This window comes from Dama dama, chromosome 17 (genome assembly GCF_033118175.1).
Source record: "Dama dama isolate Ldn47 chromosome 17, ASM3311817v1, whole genome shotgun sequence".
NCBI lineage: Eukaryota > Metazoa > Chordata > Mammalia > Artiodactyla > Cervidae > Dama > Dama dama.
The window spans coordinates 30,142,019-30,156,569 of NC_083697.1; the positions used below are offsets into that span (position 1 = coordinate 30,142,019).

Below are 14,551 nucleotides of genomic sequence, written 5' to 3' on the forward strand. Positions count from 1 at the left end.
GGTATGGTGGTGCCATGATAGGGAATTTGGATTTTGTCATTTAGGCAAAAGGCAACCATTGATTATTTCTGCCCAGAGAAGTGACACGGTGAAAGCAATGCTGTTAAGATCTCAACTTTACAGAAGTGGAAATATAATCACTCATTTATTAATGATCTGTTTTACATAACACAGAATAATGAAGCCAAAGTCCTTGCTGGTTTGAGTTTTTTATTTATTTTATTTATTTTTTTCTTTGTGGACTGACAGCTGTGAGTTATAATGAGCTTCCCAAATTTATCCATGCCTCCTCTCAGCCCATGGAGAGTAGTAAATTGCTCTCATTCTCATGACACATTTAGATCGGGAGAAATGGTAGGGAGAGGGGTGTGGAGCTGCATCAACTAATTAAAACTAATGTGGGATGATGAGCCTCCAAAAAGAAGATCAGCAATGATGAAAAGAAAAAATAGCACCCAGGCAGGCATCTCAACCAGAGATAGTGTGACTCAGCTCTTCCCCTGGGCTTCTGCCTACCCAGCTCTGGGGAGCCCTAGTCTCTGCTTTGGTTCAGTGGGGAAGGGAGGCTGGCATTGAGGCGCTCAGTCTACCAAGAGCTGTGGAGATGGCACACTCGGGAGATCACAGACACGTCTGTGTGTCTCACATCATCTGGTCGTGATGCCTTGGAATTGCAAACCATTCCTCAGACTCAGGGCCACTCTGCTTTGTGATTCCTTATTTAAGGTGTTCTTTTAGTTGCATTTCAAGGCATGATAGTCACATCCACACCCCTTCTCACATCTTGCCTTTTTAATTGCTATGGGAAGTTGAAAAAGTAATTTAGCAGTAGTCTGCCCTAGATAATACTAGAAAATCCCTTCTGTAATGTGCCTGCCAGCCTCTACTCCATTAAGCATTTATTGAGTCCTTCTTTTATGTAGATACAGGGGTATGTGTTAAGACATACACTCCTTGACTATTGAGGAAGACTACAGTACAGTAATCAAACAATACCATATTTCACCAATTCTAAAATGCAGTCTTTTTGTATTCTTACTTCTCTGAAATTTACCTCCCATCTCTCAATCACTAGGCAAACAATAGTCATGATAGAGTTGTCGTTACCTGTTCAGGTATGGACTTGGTCAGAACTGTTCATATTGTTTTCTCTGAGTTACTATGTACATTGTTGGAACCGCATCTGTTGAGTTGAATTGCTGTTTACACCGTCTTCAAAAATATTATTTGACATCGAAACTAAATGCTGTCTTGTAGAATGACACAGAAACAGGACCTTGAGGTCCATTAATTGGATAGCATCACCGATTCAATGGATATGAAACTTCGGTGAACTCCGGGAGATGGTGAGGGACAGGGAGGCCTAGTGTGCTGCAGTCCATGGGGTCGCAAAGAGTCGGACACGACTTAGCAACTGAACAGCAACAGCAAGTCAAGAAGAAAATATTCACTATTGGAGGACTGTCCGCACTTTCCTATTTTCACACAAAGCCAAATCATATGCTTTATAAAACCTGAGAAATAACACTTACCGTAAAATGCTGAAGCCCAATTTTCTTACCAGCACTGGAGACGAGGATTGCCCATCACACACCCAGCAGGACAGTCCAGAAACAAAATCCTGGTTTTAGTACTGGAGCAGTTCATTAGCTACACCGTATTATGAACACTTTTGATAAGCACAGATGATATTTGGTGAAAAAACATCAATGACTCTGATGTGAAAAAGGTTTCTGATGAGTCAGTCTAAATGGGAGGAAGATTTAGGAATATATTAATCACTATTTCTCTTATAAAGTATGGAACAAAGAGTTTAAGTGACAAGGAAACATTTTACTTTTTAATTGTTTCATTTAGTAATACACAAAATACTGGTATTTCTTATAATCAGTGGTATCTTAAGGTCACTGAAGTGTCATAGTATCTGACAATCACAGTGCAATATGCTTTCTAATCTTCAGACAGCCCTGTGAGGTGAGATTTTATTCTTTCCATTTTAGAGATGAGAGTATTGAGGTGACTAGCTCAACATCTTAGAAAACTAATACAGACGGACGATTCTCAACTCACAATGATGATTTTTTGTTTACAATGAAAGTGATACGTGTTTGGCAGAAACCATACTTCCAGTTTTGAAATTTGGTCTTTTCCTGAATTATTGATGTTTATGATACTCTTCTCCTGATGCTGGGCAGTGAACCACGATTCCCAATCAGCCACATGAGTGGAAAGTTGATCCAGTAACAACCATGCTGCAGCAATACTGCCATTCTTTTTTTTTTTTATTTTCATATGGTATTCAGTAAATTACGTGAGATACTTAGGACTTTATTGCACAACAGACTGTGTTAGATGATTTCCCCAACTGTAGGCTATTGTCAGTGTTCTGAGCACATTTAAGGCAGGTAAGGTAAGCTCTGATGTTTGACAGATTAGGTGTATTAAATGCATTTTCAGCTGACATTATTTTCAGCTTGTGATGGGTTTATCAGGATGTAACCCAGGCATAAGTTGTGGATGATTTGTAGTGATTGAAAACCTAATAGTTGGTTAATGGTAGCTGCCACTTGAACGAGGGTTTAAGCTCTTTACCCAAAGTAAGTTACCTTAAATGAAGAGAATCATTCATCAAAAATGAAGAAAATTAAGGACTTCCTTTGTGGTCCAGTGGTTGAGACTCCTCACTTCCAATGCAGGGGACATGGGTTTGGTCTTTTGTTGAGGAACTAAGGTCTTACATGCTGCACAGAGTGGCCAAAAAGAAGAAGAAGAGAATAAAGGCAGGACACAGGGATGTGAAGAATTAACAGTAGCAACTTGGGGACTTCCTTGGTGGTCCAGTGGCTAAGACTCTGCACTCCCATTGCAGGGAGCCCAGGTTCAATCCCTGATCAGGGAACTAGATCCCACTTGCTACAACTAAGAGTTTACATGCCTCAGCTAACGATCCTGCATGCCACAACTAAGACCCAACACAGCCAAAATTAATTAATTGAAAATTAAATAATATCTAGTGTTCAAAGTCAGATCTCAGAGGTTTGTTAGGAAATAATAATAAAAAATAGAGTATTTTAAAAAATAGCCACTTGTTGCTTCCCTCTTGTCTTAAATATTTCTAGAGTGGGTGAGCACATTATACCGCAATATCAGCAACTCCATTCTGAATGGTTTTCTTATTAGAAGTGAATCTTTTCTTTTTTTTTTAATTGGACAAATGGATTTCCTTTTATTTTTTTTTTTGTTTTTTGTTTTTTTATTATTATTATTATTATTTTTGGATTTCCTTTTAACTTTTACTCAACCACCTTTATTTTGTCCTCCAAAAAAGAGAAAAAATAAACCAGGTGTCTCATTCATAAAAATACTCATCATGTTGCTATCTGTTTTGCTTACTGGACCAAATTATCCCTGTTTCTTATAAAACATGTTTTCAAGGCCCAAAATAAATGTTTATCATATTCCCTTTGGATATTCTGTTTTGTTTCTGTGTTTTTTAACATACAGAGTTCAGGGTGACCTGTTTCATTAGGAGTTTCAGCACAGACATGACATACACTAAGTCTGCAATCAACTAACACTTCCAGGACCTTTTCAAGATAATGGATATAAACCGAGGCTCCCCTTTTCCTGAGTTTTTTTAAGAAGGATTTTCATGTCATCTCTCAGGGCACATAGCCCATCTCTTACTAGGAGAAGTTTGTGACATCTGTGTGTGGAAGGTGGTTGGTTCACCATGACGATTCAGATGCTTGTGGTGGAAGTCCTGTTGACACCGCAGAGAGGTAGCCGCCGGCATGAAGAGCCATCCTTAGTAACTCAGGTCCCACAGTGAGAATGCCTGGGTGTAAATTTCAGCTCTGCTGCGTATTAGCTTGGGCAGGTTGCTTAGCCTTTCTCCAATCCCTATCTGGAAAATGGTGATTAGTAATTGAACCCACCTCCTGTGACAATTTGAAGATTAATTGAACTTAAGCATATAAGATCCTTTTGACATATTTTAAGGACTTTTCAGGTGGCTCCATGGTAAAGAATCCGCCTGCCAATGCAGGATTTGATCCCTGGGTGAGGAAGATCCCCTGGAATAGGAAATGGCAACCCACTCCAATATTTTTGCCTGGAGAATTCCATGGGCAGAGCCTGGAGGTCTACAGTTCATGGAGTCACAAAGAGTCGGACATGACTGAGTGAGTGAACAACAAGAAACAGATTTTCCTCTTCTAAGGACGCCAGTCATGTTGGATTAGTGCTCACCCTAATGCAAGTGGCATCACATTAACCCGACATCTGCAAAAACCCTATTTCCAAAGAAAGGTACATTCCTAGATACCAAGGGTGAGAACATCAACGTACTTTTGGGGGGACACGATTCACTTCATTGTAGCTAGTAGCAGAGGAGTTCAAAACAGAAAGCCTCGGTGTCCCAGAAGCAAGTAGAAGATAGCAATAGGGAGAGGAGTGTGATGGGTGATCTAAGAACAGGTGATGTTTTGAGATTTAAGCAGTGAATAGGTACTAAAGGTTTCAATAAGTAAATAATGGGCAACCCAAATTAAACCTCTGGGCTAAGATAAGGGAAGATAAGATTTCAGGTCCTCCTGGGGGCAGATTTGAACCCACATCCTAGAGGGCCTGTAGTACTGAACTGGTTGCTAAGAGGTCAGCTGTAAACCCAAAGCTAGCACTGAGGATCCAGTTCACTCATGGAAGTGCCTTTCCTCAAATGTGGAATAAATAACTTCTTGACGACTTGGTGGTGTTAATATAGTTTTAACAGCCGTCATAAAAGCAGCATTGTAGATTTTGATTGCCTGGCCAACTTCCAACCTACACAGTTAGATTTTGTTTATTTAAGATGCTTCCAAAGTCTCCTGGAAGGAGAATGTTTTTGTTTTCTGATTGAGACACTTAACTAAGAATTTACTGTATATAACCATTAGGTATTGTCTGCTCTTGAGAGCTTTACTGGTAGATAAATATGAGTTTGTTAGATTCATAAAATGTTTAATGATACTGTGAATAAAAGGTGCATCATAAATAGAGGCTTATTATGATTGTCTGTGTCTGTACCATCATTATTTCCAGAATAACCAGTCTTGATTTCCCAAATAGAAAATTCTGTTTGCAAGTAAGAAGAAGTATGGCTGAAATATTAAGAAACTCATCTCTTTTTGTATCTTAGTCAAAAAGTCTTTTGTAAATATCATATTAATGACAACTGTGGAAAGAGAAATATGGAAAGTCTACTTAACGTAGAATTTTCTAGTCCTTACAGGAATTTGAATCAACGAAGATTAGATCATCCCCTAAGTGGGATTTTATATAGTTGTTTCGTTTCCAGTTTTCCATGCCTTTCTCACACTTGATCTTTGCATGAAGCCTGCTGCCATCTTCAGAGACATGAGTCATGGTACTTAAGATGTTTTCACCATATTTTAGACATCACAAGATACAGTAGAAGAAGAGGAGAGTCTTGGCATGCACAGTTTTTACATTCTAAGACTTGACCTTTAGCAGTGGCTCGTTACATGTTTTAATTTAGCTTATGCACTAGGCTGACAGACCTCTCAGTATCTGATTTCATTTCGGCATTTTCCTTTCATTAAGTATCCTGTATGTGTTTACCTGTGTATCTGTGTATGTGTGTCTAGTATGTGTGTATATTTTCTATGAAAAATAATCTCCATAAAAAGATAGCCAATCCCTTTGGAAATAAGAAGTGATGAGGTGATGACTTACAGCCAGAAAGAAAAGCTTTAGATAAACTAAAGAATAAAATGCCATGTTTTTTTAGGGATTTCTGTCTATACTATAAATGAATCCATCAAAAGTTCTTTACAAATACTAAAGTGAACATTAAATTATTTCAATGAATTTTCCAAATCTTGCCAACAAATGCTTAAATGAGAACTTAAAACTCTAGCCATGGCAGTAGAATGCCTACAGAAATGATCTTTGAGTTAAACAAAAGTAGAAGAAATTCAATCTTTTTTTTTTTTCTTTCTTTTTAACACACAAACCCTTGTTTGTGGTTGCCTGGAGTATTTATCCCATTCTCATTCCTTTTGATGATAGACTTTTCCCCCCTCCCATCAATAAGTAGGAAGGGTCACATGAGCCAGGAATGGCCAGGCAGCGTTCCCTGCTCACAGCACCTGATTCAGGAGTGAGTAGGGCCAGTCACTTTAATCCAGGGCTCAGTTTTGCTGGAAATGGTGGGTCCACCTCTTAAGTCAGCATGCTGGCTGGACCCGATTTGGAAGATACTTTGAGGGAATCCTAACGTCAGTAGCAGAAATTAATACTAATGTTTAGAGAGAAAACTGATATGATAGTGAAAGGACAGCTTTGTTTAAGCCCAGACTCATTTGTGCCTGAAGTCAGTGATTATATTTTACTATATTTTATGGGACAGTAATATGCTTAGTAATATTTGTGAATTGCAGAATTTTCCAAGAACTTGGGAGCAGATCTTTCGTGTGGCTTAAAGGTTCTGTGGTTCCTATGCCCTCCCATCTGTGTGCTGACAAGCGTTGAGACTTCATTGTTATCTTGGAAGCTTTGATGTATTCTAATTTTCTGTGTTATTAAGACATATAGAAACTCTTTGTTTCAAATACATTGTATTTACAAACTGTGGAAAATACTGTGTGCATCAATTAATAATTCAGAAACCTGTGAATGTCTACTTGCTTGAATAATGAATGCCAGTTAAGAGACTTTATAAATGATGGAAACGCAAAAGCATGGAAATAAAAACATGCTGCTCAACACCGATGTAGTCATTTCTGTAAAACTTATATGTATGTAGTTTCTATTTTAAATATTTCTGCAGTTATTTTTTTCTGATTCAGTCATGTTGTGGGAAAAAAGATGAATAAGAAAGCAATGTTCCCCTGTTTGTGCTTTTTAAAAACTTTTTATTTTGTATTGGGATAGTTTCAGGTGAGCAGGAAAGGGAATCAGCCATACCTATACATGTATCCATTCTACCCCAAACTCCCCTTCTTATGGTTTGCATCTATATATGTAAAGTTAGGATCATCAGCTACTTATTGTGCACACGTACAAAGTCTCTTCAGTTGTGTCCGACCTTTTGCAACTCCATAGGCTGTAGCCCGCCAGGGTCCTCTGTCCCTAGGATTCTCCAGGCAAGAATACTTGAGTGGGTTGTCATGCCCTCCTCCAGGGGATCTTCCCAACCCAAGGATTGCACCCGAGTCTCATGTCTGCTGCATTGGCATGTGGGCTCTTTACCACTAGTGTCACCTGGGAAGCCCAGCTACTCATTACCTACCATCAAATAAAAGGTAAATTTTAATATATGATATCCAGAACTTTTTATCCAGGCTGATGATAGTGATATTTTACCTTTGAAATATTGTTGTAGTCATTTACTGGGGCGTAGAGGGTTGGAGGCAGCTTCAATCAAATGGAGCAAAAAATAGCTATCATAGAGAAAAAGAACTTAGCTTTCTTTGAGTTACTAATCTGTATCAATTGCTACATTATCAGATCTCATCTTCCCAACCACAGTGCAAGGTAGCTGCTATTATCCTTATTCTGCACGTTAGAAACTTGAGGCTTAGAGAGGTAGAGTGACTTATGAGAGGTAAGGCAGAGTATCTCTTGCCCAGATTCCTTCAGTGACTCCTCTTAGGAGGAAGTTCAAACTTCTTGACTTGGATGACAAAACCGTTATTCTCTGAACCTTCATCTTTAAAGCTTCATCTCTTTTCATTCCTTACCTAGACTGCAGGTTTACAGGCCACCTTTCACTTTCTAAAATTTGCCACAAGTTGTTTCTTCTTCTGTGAGTCCTGTTCCCTCTTCTTGTTCTATGATTTAGTGTCTAAGTCCTCCTCATTCTTAAGGTTTCAGCTAACATAGCATATCCTCCAGGAAACTTCCCCAAGTCTACTGTGCCCATTGTGTGCTGTTCATAAATTCATTCAGCAGATATTTCTTGAGGATACCCTTTGTACCAGGCACTGTCCTGAGGACTAGGAATATAACAGGGAACAAAGAGAGAAAAGATCTCTTCCTTTATGACTTTTACTCTAGTGTTATTATTAATAACCTATTTAGTTCAGTATCCTTCATTAGCTGCATGAGAGCTTTGATTATATCTAAGTTGTTCTGTTGCATTCTTAGAGTCTAACACAATGGAATATTGTTGAAATGTTGCAGGCTTGTATATTTATCGAATCAGGGCACAGATGAATGACTTTACTTATTATGTCATTTATAATGGTTCTAATAGAAGTACGAGAATGTTCTATTTGGCCTCTTTTATCTTTTCACACTGTCACCATTATCATAGCAGACCTCATTGTCTTGTGACTGTATTATTGCAGTGAACCTCTAATTGGAATCAACTTTCTTTCAGTTTTTCTACACCATTGAATTTTCCATACATCTGCCGGATTTATCTTCTTATATTACTGGAATTGTTCTCCTTCTTCAAACAACACGCTAAAATCCAAGTCCCTTCATAATCTCATGATGTCTTTCTACTTGAATTTAACTTCTGTTGTTTCACATATACCTTCTAATCAATCCAAATTTTTTTGCAATCCACTTAGTCTGGTTCATTGTCACTTTCCTACCTTTCTCTTTCTCTTATTCTCTCATTCTCAACTTATTACAAATGTTATAGCACTTCCTTCACTTCCCTTCAGTTAAGTCTTTGATGATATCAGCCAATCTTCATTTCCATAATCTCTGACTTTTCGTAAGACTTCTGTCTATATCAGTAGTACTCATAAACAAGTTTCAAGCAGCAGAATCTACCCCATCTCCTGCTTCAACACACACACACAAGCACAAGGAGGGTGAGATGGGAGAAACAGAGTGAGAAAGAAACACTATCTGAAACCCCAAGAGATAAAAACAATAAAAGTGGGGCTTATTGTAATAGTGGCCCCTAACATTCCTCATGTCCCCTGCAGCTCTGCAGGACACATTTGAAGCCAGTATGTGACCTCCGCCACCCTGGTCTTTGTGCAGATCTACTGTTAGCAAGGGAAAGGTTGAAGGTGGTCAGGATGACAGCCCGAAAGACAAGTAAAGGATCATACATGCTACACCTGCCTCAGCACATGTTTCAAGCCCAATGTTTTTGGCTTCTAACTGCTTCCCAGGAAACATCTGTAGAATATAGAGAATACCATATAATTTTTAGCCCCATCTGGTCCCTACTCGTGTGTGTAAGTCTTATATCCTAAGTACATTTTCTATTTCTTAAGGGAATTAATTGTATTTATGTTCCTTTAGTGTAAAGTTATATTTTATATTTATATAAGCTTGTCTTCCTACCAGTGTGAAAGAATAATGATTGTTTTTTAATTCACAAGTAACAACCTATCACAAAGAAGGTACTTACTAACTCCCAGCTATTTAGGCCTGAATATAATATCCTCATTTCTGAAGTTAGCTGTTGTTTAGGACTATAAATACTTTATCCTATCTGACATGTGAACTCTCAGTATAAAGTATCAAAACAACCTAGGAGAAATCAAGTGTTCTTTTGTAAAATGTAGTTGAATTGGTGACGTGACTAACAGACATTTCATATTTTAAAAGATAGTCTTAAGTATTAAGAACCTTAAAGATTTTGTTTAAAATGCATTAAACAGGTATATAAAAGATGGAAGGAGTTCTAGAAATTTAATGAGATAGATCTATAAGGAAATGCACCTGAAATTGTATTGATTTTATAAAGCAAACTTTTCCCTAGTTAAAATCACCTAGTTTAGTAACTCACCAAACACATTATGAATATGTTCTTCATTTCTTTTTATATTTTGTCAAAGAAAAGAAAAAGAATTGATTGATAATTCTGACTGGTCTTTTAGCAATTCAAATATATAACAAACATTCATCATTTCTAATTGGTGAAAATTAAACTAAATATTAAAGTATGATTACTAATAAATCACAAGTTATGATGAGTTATCAGCAGCTATTTTTTGTTTGCCAAACACCTGCATTAGTTTGTGGTAATCGCTCAGTTGATATGCAATATATAACATGTTAGGAAAACTTGATTTTTGCATAATTTAATTAGATACATGTCACATGCTGAAGAAACAAGAAATGTGGGACATAATTCATGCCCAGACTGGAGACAGTCACATATTTAAAGATACAAAACAATGCAAAGGCTCTATGCATTCTATGATTTCCATCAATTTAGGTAACTGTGACCTCTATTTATATTCATAAAGATTAACAAAATTGACAGCTTGTTTCTTTGGAATATAATCAACCCTATAAGAGGAGTCTTCAATATGAGGGAAGATTAGGTCTGACAGAAATGTGAAATAACCTAGTATAAGTTTTCAAAAATTAAAATTGATGCCCTTTTTGAAAATAAATAAAGCAATCTCATCCCCTTTCTTAATGAATTTGAAATTTAAAAATAAAAAAATCATTACTAAAAGTAAGTGGAAAGTATTTGTAATTGGCTATTTATTTTTAGAAAAACTGTATGTGTTCCTCCCTCCGTTAAGAAATTTGACATGATAAACAGGTAATGAAATGATTTGCCCAGTTGGGAGACCTAAGTGTTAAACCCATATTTCTTGACCATGAGTCAGTGCTCAGAAGCTTCAGGATGGAGAGAGAAATACTCTGATGTCAGGAAGACAATGCTTTTTCATACCATTTGTATATGTGTGCCTCCTCAAGTGTACCCTAAATTTCTTGAGAACATTCCTTGCATGCCTTCCATTTCTTCATGGTTCCAGTATAGTCGGCACAAATAAAAAGTACTCAGCCTTTAATGTTGTTTATTTAGCATTTTAATACAGTACTTTAAGGAAATGTTTTGTGTTTTAATGTTTTATTCATTTTCCCCCAGATATTCTAGAATATTTGCTTGATGAAAGATAAACAAGGAAATGATAAATAGATTAAGGAAAACTAGGTAGAATTAAGATAGGCTTATTGCCTTTGTCAGAATTACTTTCCCAAAAATGTTTTTTCTTCACTAATTTTCAAATGAATGTGTTCTAACATGTCTGTGTGGTTCATATAGTTGTAATAATTGCTGAATTAAGAATTAAAAGTTCCTTTTCCAAATATGCCTCAGATAACAAATAAACATGTTTTTACTGACAAAATGGTATAATCAATATAATATAATCAATCCCTCTTTCCATCAGGTCATTTAAGTATTATCTGTTAGAAAGAGCACTTTCTAGCTTTGTTTACTTACTAGTAGACATAAGTAGAGATGACTACTTCAAAGTCTGTGATAGGTAAAATCCCTTATATGAATATCCCCACTGCCTAAATTGCCAAATTAGTGAAGAAAATATGGACTTTAGAATTAAATATCATTAGTTTGCTTTCCCTGAGTTTTAAAAATATTAAAAACAAAGTAATCTTTTACATTGTCAAAATTTGACAGCATAACTCAGAAGATTTTTCTTAACCGAGTTTTCCAGAAACCAAAGAAACATAGTTTTAAAAAAAAAAAAATCCATTTGGTGAAATACCTTACATTTTTTCTGTTTACTGTGTCACTTTCAGCTTTTAAAACATGACTGCCGTTACACAGCCAAGGGACAGAGTGGGCTTGTAAATGAGCTCTGCTAACAAAAGAACATGAGACTAACTGGGGACGTGGTACTGCTGCTGGCTGAAAGATGGGTGATATCACTAAAGCTATTTGGAGATATTCCCACTCTTAGAAAATGGAAGTTGTGGAACATGAGACCTAGTCTATTTGATTTCAGCCTTAACATCTTTCAACATACGATAGCATACATTGGGATAAAAAATGAAAGAAAATAGAACAATTTTGTGTATGTTTTACTTATGGCTACATTGACTACAGGTACTTCTGCATCAGTCTAAATCTGGCAGAGATGTTTCTTAGTAGACAACCTCTGTAATAGTGGCTACATCTACCATTCACCTTGCGTCGGTGCATTGCATGTGCTACGGCATGCTGAACTTTTTTATTCATTTATATTGGTTCATTTAATTGAAAAAAAAAAAAACTTAAAAAAAAAAAAAAAAAGTCTAATACGAATCCTCTTAGAGGTGTGGCATTGGAGAAGGAAATGGCAACCCACTCCAGTATTCTTGCCTGGGATATCCCGTGGGCAGTGGAGACAATGGAGTGAGGCACAGTCCGTGGGGTCACAAAAGAGTTGGACACGGTTTAGCAATTAAACACCAACAGCAACATAGATGAGGCATCTGAGGCCGCCTACAAATAGTTACACCAGTAGCGGTTTACAGGGGAAAATAGTCAAAAGCTTAAAGAATTGTAGTAAAAAAGAATATAGTGCGACTGCATGAGAAGATTTGGAAAAGCCCATGCTTTCTTGAGATGATAAAGCTGATTCAGAGAGAATTAATAAGAAAGTGATTAGCAAAAAAGTTACAGCTTATTGATTATGGTTAATCAGAAGGAATTTACACACAAAACCAAAACTCATGAACAGCAATTATGAAACTGAGCTTCACAGACTGTGTTTTCAACCATTACACACTCCTGCTTCTCACCCAGGAAAAAACAACATGTCCAAGAAAAAGCCAGAATTCAAAGTATAATGTGGCCACAGCTCCCAATTAAAAAAAAAAGCAAAAAAACCCTCCAGATATACCACTTTGGAAGAGCCAGGATGGGAATGCTAAGGCATAGACCTCTAACCCTGGGTCTGGTTACTATGATGGGAGCCCATGTTTCAGGATCCTGGAGGGAGTTCATGGAATCTGAAACCTACTATCAGTATTTCAGAAAGTGAAGAGAACAAGCTTTCATTTATTGATAAATATATAAATATATGTTATCAAGTTTAATTATTTTTGGATGAAATTGCATCATCTCACAGATGATCCAGTACTCTTGATCATGTGGTGATGACAATTGAGGGTTTACTGAACTACACAATGTGGATAAATCCACATATCAAATAAGCTATAGTTTTCAGGACTGATCAAACTTGGACAAATGAACAGGGTCATGACCAAATTTAATTAAATAACACTGTAAGTATTGTACATGTTACTTATTGTTTCTATTTATTAGTATCACAGCCATGACTGTGACTTAAAATAATTCTATAATGTTATTATTGATCTGTAACAGGCATGTTGTTAAAAATGTTAAATATGAAATTTATGCTCAAATAGAAAAATAGTGATAACAAATGGAACAAATTCATTCTTATTCAATAGATTAGGTTATGCCAGTAAACAAAATTTGAAAAAATTTCAATAGTGAGAAGACTCATCTTTAAGGTAAAGAAAAACCAAAAACATACATTTCAGTAATCAACTTTTCTGCTGATTAGAATACATGGTGGATATACCAGGGTGCTGTGTATGCTTAGTTCTTCTGTAAAACTGTTTAAAAATATAGACTCTTCTAGTTTTTTCCCGTCTAATTATAGTTATAAACTGAGATTGAGAGAATTCATGAAGTATTCATGTTTAGTACCGCATTTTTATTTTATTACTACTGTAATCTACAGTATATCCCACTCTTGTTTTTTTCAGTTGTCCTGTTACATTTCTCATTAATACTGGCTAGGAGTTTATCTTTGTAAACGGTGTCAAAAATATAAAGAAAATGTTTGAAATTATTGCTGCTAATTTACACAGCAAAATGGGGCTATTAATTCGGGGCTAAATGGGGCTAAAAATTAGGGCTATTCTTGTTTTGTGTTTAGCTTCATAACTTTATTTTTTCTTTTAAAATCCTTGAAATGTCACTATTTTGCAAATTTTGATTTGATTTAGAGAGTTTTCATTATTGTTTTATACTATCAAGCCCTGGTTAAGAATTTACATTTTGTGTTTTATAAAGTAACCTAATAAATGTGTAACACTTGAAAAATAGTATTCATTATGGTGAAAATATTATTTTGAAGTGTACCTTTTTGATGAATTAAAACCTTGTTATTTTTTTTATTTAGTTTATTTTATGGTTAATGAAGATTTCTAGATGTATGGTGAATGCCTCAATGAAACTCACTTTTATCTCAGTAATTGCTTAATTTCAGAAGTTTACACATTATGCTAATGAACCACACTTATTCAGGCTGGCTGGTTTGTATCTGATCTTACCATCCACTAAGGTTACATAAGCCTGGATTGTCAACAGGGGGAAACAGATATGTGCTTGTGGTACCCGCTGTGTTTAGCATCTAACAAAACCTCTAAATGTAAGATCATTCCCTACGAAACTGCAGGTTTTGGAACGAAAAAGTTGTAGCAGATAGAGGATTCAAAAACCAAACCTGTAAATTCAATAGGATAATCTCCTCATGCTGAGAATTACACATAATGTTAGTTCCTTAACATTAGAAAGGGTATTGTCTTGGAAAAATGTGGCTATTATGGAAAAAATATTGGGTTGGATTAAATGAAGCTGAAAGTAGAGTAGACTTCTAATGGTGAAAATTGTTAAGCAACTCAGTAATGTCTTCTCTAAAAGAAAAATTACAGCCTGTTAAGTTTTGTGAGAACTGGAAAAACTCATAGAAGAAGTTATTCTACTTTATACAATCTTCCAAGATGATAAAAGCCAGTA

General features: G+C 36.2%; 1 protein-coding gene and 1 non-coding gene across 3 annotated transcripts in view; both read left to right on the plus strand.

Moving 5' to 3' along the window:
* Positions 1-14,551, plus strand: part of PPP3CA (protein phosphatase 3 catalytic subunit alpha) — a 311,810-nt gene that overhangs the window by 217,008 nt on the left and 80,251 nt on the right. The window lies entirely within an intron of this gene.
* Positions 2,827-2,899, plus strand: TRNAG-CCC (transfer RNA glycine (anticodon CCC)). Its single transcript has one exon. It is a non-coding gene; the product is annotated as a tRNA-Gly (tRNA).